Source organism: Lactuca virosa, chromosome 8 (genome assembly GCF_052849685.1).
Source record: "Lactuca virosa cultivar CGN04683 chromosome 8, Lactuca_virosa_CGN04683_v6, whole genome shotgun sequence".
In the NCBI taxonomy this organism is placed as follows: domain Eukaryota; kingdom Viridiplantae; phylum Streptophyta; class Magnoliopsida; order Asterales; family Asteraceae; genus Lactuca; species Lactuca virosa.
This window is the reverse complement of record NC_136433.1, coordinates 58775851-58784227: the sequence shown is the minus strand read 5'-3', so window position 1 is coordinate 58784227 and position 8377 is coordinate 58775851.

Here is an 8377-nt window from a genome sequence, read left to right as displayed (position 1 = left end):
CAACGAAGGTGGGTTGAGCTGTTAAATGATTATGAATACGAGATCAAGTATCACCCAGGCAAGGCTAACGTGGTGGCCTATGCCTTAAGCAGGAAAGAATACTCGGGTCGCCGGGTGAAAACATTATGAATGACTATCCACTCTCAACTAACTTCACAAATCAGGGAAGCTCAATTAGAGAGCACTGAAGCCGGAGAATTCCGCAAATGAAGCACTGCGTGGAATGGATAAGAATCTGGAAGTAAAAGAAGACGGAGCTTACTACTTCATGGAACGTATCTGGATCCCAAAATTTGGAGGATTCGGGCATGTATTCATGAACAAAGCGCACAAAACACGATACTCCATCCATCCAGGTTCCGATAAGATGTACCTGGACATTAAACAACATTATTGGTGGCCAAACATGAAAGCAGAAATTTCCACTTACGTGGGCAAGTGTCTCACTTGTGCCAAGGTTAAAGTGGAATATCAGAAGCCCTCGAGATTGTTACAACAGCCAGTAATACCTGAGTGGAAATGGGAAAGGATTACCATGGATTTCATAACCAAATTTCCCAAGACAGCGGACGGATTGGATGCTATCTGGGTGATTGTCGATAGGTTAACCAAATCCGCTAATTTCCTACCAATAAAGGAGACGTACAAAATGGAGAGATTAACACGAATCTATATAAAAGAAATTGTGAGGCTCCATGGGGTGTCGATACCTATTATATCGGATCGAGATAGTAGATTTACTTCACGATTTTAGCAGTCGCTCCAGAAAGCAATGGGAACACAACTAGACATGAGCACTGCTTACCACCCTCAAACCGACGGCCAAAGCGAGCGAACCATTCAAAGGCTTGAAGATATGCTCTGAGCCTGTGTGATTGATTTTGGCAAATCATGTGATACCCACTTGCCCTTAATTGAGTTCTCGTACAATAACAGCTATCACATGAGCATTAAGGTTGCTTCTTTCGAAGCTTTGTATGGCCGCAAATGCAGGTCCCCTCTCTGCTGGGCTGAGGTGGGAGACACTCAGTTGGCAAGAGGACAAACACCCAACAACACTCTTACAGGACCCGAGATCATTCGGGAAACGACGGAGAAACTAGTTCAAATCAAGGGACAACTCCAAGCATCGCGAGACCGACAAAAGAGTTATGCTGATAAACGGCGAAAGCCTCTGGAATTTCAAGTCGGAGATCGGGTGCTCTTGAAGGTCTCTCCATGGAAAGGGATTATTCGTTTTTGGAGGCGAAGAAAACTAAATCCGCGATACATCGGACCATTCGAGATTCTTGACCGAATTGGTCCGGTGGCATATAAGATGCAGCTCCCTGCGGAGTTCAGCAACGTATACCTCGTGTTCCACGTGTCGAATCTGAAAAAGTGCTTATCAGATGAAACCCTCATCATTCCTCTGGATGAGATCGAAGTAAACGATAATCTCCTGTTCGTCGAAGAGCCGGTTGAGATTATGGACACGGAAGTGAAGCGTACAAAACAAAGCCGCATTCCGATTGTGAAGGTTCGATGGAACGCAAAGCACGGACCGGAATTCACATGGGAACGCGAAGACCAAATGATGCAAAAGTACCCTCACCTTTTCTCTAGTTCCTAAGAATAACTTTCAAAAGAATTTCGGGACGAAATTCCCTCTAACGAAGGGATGATGTCACAACTAGCATTTTTGGCTAGGAAATTCTATCTATGTATGGTCAACTCTTGATGTATCATGTAACTCTAAGATTGATGTTATACATGTTATTCATTTCAAAAACAACTATTCAAATCAAAACTCACTTGTGAAGCCCTAAACCTAGTTCAATGCACTATGTTCACTCTACTTTGGGTTGTAACCCTAATTTCCTAGTTCAAATATCTTTTTGGGCCAGGAATCATTTCTTGGGCCTAATGGGCCAATAAACTATCAACTTGATTCTTTTGGGCTACAAATCCTCATTTGGGCCCTAATTGGACCCACATTCACTAAGTAATTAATTTTGGGCCACAAAACTCTTCATGGGCCTTAATGGGTCGTAAACATTTTCTTGAACCTCAATGGGCCGAAAACCCATTTCCTTTGCCATTTTAGGCCGTAAACTCTCATATGGGCTTATATAAATCGAAAATTCCTAATGGGCCAATGCAATTTGAGCCCAACATCTAATTCCTTCTTCCCTCTCCACTTCTCGAAATTAATAAAAAAAAAGAGAAAAGATAATGAGGATTAGGGTGTTGACACCTCATTATTGTATGTTGGTTTTCCATGCAAATTAACTCAGATATATCTAAACTCCTACACTCTAATCCCCCATGTATTAACCATTCATTTCTCTATATCTTCTCTTCTCACTCTCGGCCATAAGAGCCTCCACCACCACCTTCATTTCCACTTTCAAACTCACTAAAAAAATCCTCTCTAGAACTCCAAGAAAAAACCCATTCTTCCTCTTCAAATTTCGTGTGTGCTTGTATGTGAGATCAAGAACTCTTCATCAAAGAACATAACTTGGTAAGTCTTAAGCTAAACTAAAAGTGATTTATTCCATTTTTTTATAGATCATTCCTCATAAACACTTCATTCATGATTCATGCTTCTTAGAACCCCATAAGTTCGAGATCTACTCAAAGGAGCTTGCTAGGGCCGAAACCTTCTTCAATCTTCTCACCAAATCCGATCCATCAACCAAAGTGAGTTCATACCCCCTTGTTTTCGATTTTTATTATGTTTTGAGGGAGGATACAAGTTGCTTTGTTTTAGATCTATGTATTTATGCATGTGTATGTGTGTTTTCATGTTATATGTTGTGATTATGCTATGAAAACTTGTTAAAACCTCATAAAAACTCGAGATCTACTAAAGTTTGGTGATGTTTATAAACTAAATCATCATAAGCAACATACTATGAGCTTGAAAGGACTAAACATGTTAAAGAACACTAGAAACTAAACAAAACCGTGTAAGAGGCCACTTTTGACAAATAAACAAAAAATGAGGTCTTTATGTTAACTCACGGTTTTGGAAAGGACCAAAAGAGTCATTTTTAAATAAAAATGGGTCTTTATGATATTCATGGTTTAAAAGGGCCAAAAAGTGTTATTTTCACAAATGGGCTTATATTTGGGCCTTCACAGTTTTAATGGGCCAAATATGTCAAGTTTCACAAAAATGGGTCTTATTTAGCAACTCACAGTTTCATGGGCCTAAAAAAAGGTAATTATTGACTTTTTATGGATTAAATTGTTATTTTAAACAAACATCGGCTAAAAATGTAAATTTTCGGCTAAATAGGCTGAAAATGTCATTTTTATAAAATTTGGACCAAAAGTGTTATTCCTATCAAAAAGTGGGTTAAAAATGTCATTTTGTACCAAATAAGCCCTGAAAAGTAAACTTTCAGTCTTAATGGGCCTAAAGTGTCATTTTTACCAAAAATGTGCCTTAATTATAAATTTTCAGCTTAATGGGCCAAGCATGTCATTTTTACAAAAAGTGGGCCTTTTATGTCATATTGGTAAATAACTGAGCTAGAACAAACAATATAATAACAAACGGGCTAATTACATCGTTCTCATTTTTATTGGGCCTTGTTTACCCATTTTCATGTTATTGGGCCTTTATGGTCCCTGTACATGCATATTGGGCCTGATATATTCGTTACATGTTTATTGAGCCTTAGTGACCCATTTACATGCTTATTGGGCCTGATACTTTCATTACATGTTATTGGGCCTTAGTGACCCATTTACATGCTTGATAGGCCCTGTATACTCTTTACATGTTTATTGGGCCTTGTTGACCCATTTATATGCTCGACGGACCTTGTATACACATTTCATGCTTATTGGGCCTCATTCATTCATGTACTTACACATTGGGCCTTGTAACCTAAATACATACACGGAAACATTATTTAAAACATTAGATAGTGTGTTACACTGTTCGCGTAAAATTTAGTTAAGGTTCTTGTGAGACGTTTTTCATTCGTACCTACCTAGTGTACAACCTTAAGTCCTGTAGTTATAACTAGAGTCTCCTGGAGGGAGAGCGAGAGTTTGTGTATAGATCTATACGGGGTTGACATCCCCGCACCTGAGCTGTTCGCTACAGCTAGACTAGGCCAGTCTAGGGTGACAAATGTCTTACCTTAAACAACTCGATGCCTGAAAAACATCATGACAAGCAGATCAATCATATCAAGCATGGTTATAACGACTAACATAGAGATTAAGTCAACTGTAAAATTTACGGAATACATATACTATACTTTTGATACACGTACGAGCTATTCATTCTATAACATTCGGGTCTTATGGTTTAAAGACTACAACTCATTTACAGTCAGAAAATATCGGATTTTCTGGGAAACAAACATTATACATTACCTTCTACTTGCAACAAGAAATATAGGATTATCCGGAATACTCTCTTTATGCATTTTCAAAACAGGAACACAAATGCTTTAATACAAGATTTGATACAAACTTTCAAACAATTTTTACAGAAAATACCGGATTTTCTGATGCTTACAAAGTGATACAAACTTTTCATACAAATATGCTTATGAACTCACCAACATTATATATGTTGACCGTTTTCAAAATAACTTGTATTCTCAGGAAATCGTTAAGCGGGTTGGTCTTCAAGAACTCGTGCATTTTGTTGTATTTGTGCTATCATCATACACTTATATTTTGGGAATGTAATTTGAAATCCAACACACTGATGTAAACAATGACGGTTGTATTATTGTATGTATGATGATGATGTTGTCTTGATTTAATTATTTACACTGTGATGATATTACTAGATGAAGTCACCCAACCTCCGGACGTTTCCGCCGTTCCGGTTCGGGGGTGTGACATAAGCCCTTGGTGAATATCTCTACAAAACATGTCCCATGTGATTTAGGCCTTATAAAAAAAGGTCCTATTTGATTAATCCATTACAAAAACAGTCATTATGATTGATAAATTACATAACCTTTTAAATATAAAGTATTTAAAAACACGTCTCTTTAGTTATAAAATATTACAAAACAAACCCGATTTAAAGTCCAAGAACGGTTACTTTGCGGTTATTCACGAAAAGCTTCACCAAAATGAACTGAGACCGAGATCATGCATCGAATGTGAGTTTCTACGGCCCCTCTTTTACTATTTTAATATTTGGGGGAGAATACATGCGTGTCTATTAGAGTTTTGATGATTTTCATGTTTTATACACATAATAGCATCATACTTTATTATTGGTCAAAAATTATTAAATAGCAATCTAAAATGTTATAAATCATTAATAAACTATACAAGTTAAAGTAGATTGCTAAAAGATAATATGCTTATAATTTGTCGTGATTATTAATATGTATATTAAGAAAAATTACAAGATTACAAGTAGAATGCTATAATGGCACAAATCTATTTAATGATTTATAAAGACTATGATACTTGTCATATATAAGTTTGAGCATGATACAAATATGTAAAAAGATATTATGTAATCAAAAATATTATTCCACATATTTATTGCGTAAAAGGAAAATACATTGACATACGTGGTGGAAAAACCAAGTTCATGAAAATATATAATTATTAGTTAAAATTATCAAATTTAACTTTTAATGTATAAGATTGTGTAAAATAAATGTAAAATTTATTAATATATTTTTATATTGATTATAAAAATATAACTAATTTTTACTAAATTACGAATGTTCGTCGCATAAAATAACGTGATCAACTTCAAGATTTAAGAATCGTAAATTATGAAATATCATATCACATCAATAATGTGACTTATTAATGTTATGGAAATTGTTGGTTTCACGTTGGTTAAAACCTGGAAAATGGTATAAAACCAACCGTTGTGCTAACCAAATTTCGTTATAATAGACAATAAGAAATTTGGAAATCCATTAAGTCTTATGAATCCCAAATACTAAAAGACTTCAATCATATATTATTCCTAAACAATAAAAATTATAAATAATCAACAATCTTATAATGAGAAGTTTAGGATTAGGATGCCTAGACATATTGTTAGGATTCATCACACCCACGTGACATTCTATATGGGTTACGTTTGTTCTGAAAGCTTTATGAGTTAGGATCATTTCCTAAGCTGCATGAGCTATGTTTGTAATCACACTAAGACCGTACATCTTAGCAAAATTCCTCTGTATCATAACCGTTAATTCGTATGGAACGAGAAACGTCGAGTATATGTTCTGGATCACATACTTATACGAGTTGACATCCCGCTATCTGTTGCTAGCTACAACCATCAGCTGGCGAGTCGAGCATGGGCGTTGGCGTTTCCTTCACTAATTTTTTTCATCACGTCATCAAAAACGTGGTGTGGGATCTCAACACAACCTTTCAGTGTTGGTGCAGGGGTGTTCTTTACAGTTCGGTTATGAACTCATTATAGATCCCGGATTTGCCTTGTTACCGTATAGAATCGATATTTGGTTTATACGGGGTTTTTGTTCGCTTATACTAGTTGGAAGAGACTGTATCTAGTGGGATAGTTTGTGACTTGAAATGATAAGTGCTAGTACCAGAAATTAAGTTATATAACACTTAACTACCAACATGGAACGATTGGTTAAGGTTTACTAATTTACGATTAATAAGTTATTTAAATAAACCCTTTGTTTTATACGAAGACACAATATTTATGTGGGAGGAGTTTGCCCCACTAGTTAAGTGTCGGTTCCCAAATTAAGTAAGATAATAATTAATTAATACTACGACATGAATTTACAAAGTTTATAAATTCGAAACTTATGAGTTTTACATATAAACTATATGAATGCTTGTACAAGGTTTCAAGAGTAAATTTGCATATTTTATGTTTTCACAAAGAGTGTTATGTCTTTCTTTTATATAAATTGGTATTCAAAACCCTTATATAAAAAGCATTTTGGTCATGAGAACCATAAAGATTTGTTATAATTTTGATTTACTTATATATTCAACAAATGGTTATATTTGGATTTGGGCAAACGATATTTTTAAATGAGTCCAAATACACTTTTAAAACTCATTTATTTTTATACTTATGATAGAAAAATATGTATTTATAAAAGCTGGTCAACCAGAGAAATTTTATAGAACACTTTTGATTATAAAAGTACTTTGTGTCAAAACCTGTAGAACTCACCAACAATTTTGTTGACGTATCTTAATGCATGTATTCTCAGGTTATTTAGCAGGTCGGAAGTGTTCGCTCAGAAGACTCCCCGTTATTTTTATTATACATTTGTAAATGCCGAAGCGGTAAGCGCGTGTCTCGATTTAGCAATAGTCTTGTTAATGCAATTTTATTTCGGTAATAATAGAAGATTATTTTGCACTGTTCAATGTATGTTCAATAACTGTGATTACTGATTTACGTTGCGCACATCGGCGTTTCCGCCAGCGGCCAGGGGTGTGACGATAATCATCATCGATCTTAATCATGTCATCTACATACAAGGATAAGAGGATTCAACATGCACTCATACATTTGAAAAATAATGTTGAAACAATATTACAAGGAAGAAATCCAAGAGAGGTAATCGATGTATATAACTTCTAAAACCAAGCATGAAGAGCTTGTTTGTTACCATAAAAAGCTTTATGAAGCTGAAATGCTTCATTTGAACGATAAGATATACATGGGGTCATACAAAACAATTTATGAACATGACTAATCAATAGTGATTATTTCCATTCTTTTGACATATTTTAACTAGAAAACAAAAGCGACTATGATTATAATTCAAACAATCATCATTTTTTCAACCAGTGAAAAACATTCTTCATAATCCATACCATATTTATGTGAATTAAATTTTGCAACAAGTCTATTTTTATATTACTTAATGGACCATCAAACTTAGTATAATATTATAGACCTAACAAAAACAAATTGTATGTTGTTTGGGAAGTAATGGAATTTATATGTTTGATAAAGAGAAGTAAGTTCCTCGTGCATAATATCCTATCAAGGAGTATTGAAAATAACCTCTTTATAGAACTTAAGTTTAGAAAAATGACGCACATCAACAATAATGAAACAAAGGAAGTTATATAGGACTATAAGTATGAGTGTAATGACACGGTAGGGGAACATTTGCAGTATAAAGATTTGATGTAGTGGTTAAAGGTACATGATGAGGAACCAAGAGGTCATATATACAAGAGGGTGGAATTTAGTATGTTGAAATTCCTTTATGTCAACATTTTAGGGATCAATAGAAATAATATACGTAAGCATCAAATGATCGTAAGCATCAAATGATGTGATTAAGCATGAATAAAAACAAGAGAAAATTACAAATTTAGCAAAATACATTAATTACTTTGTGGAAAATAGCCAAAAAAAAAATCAAAATTG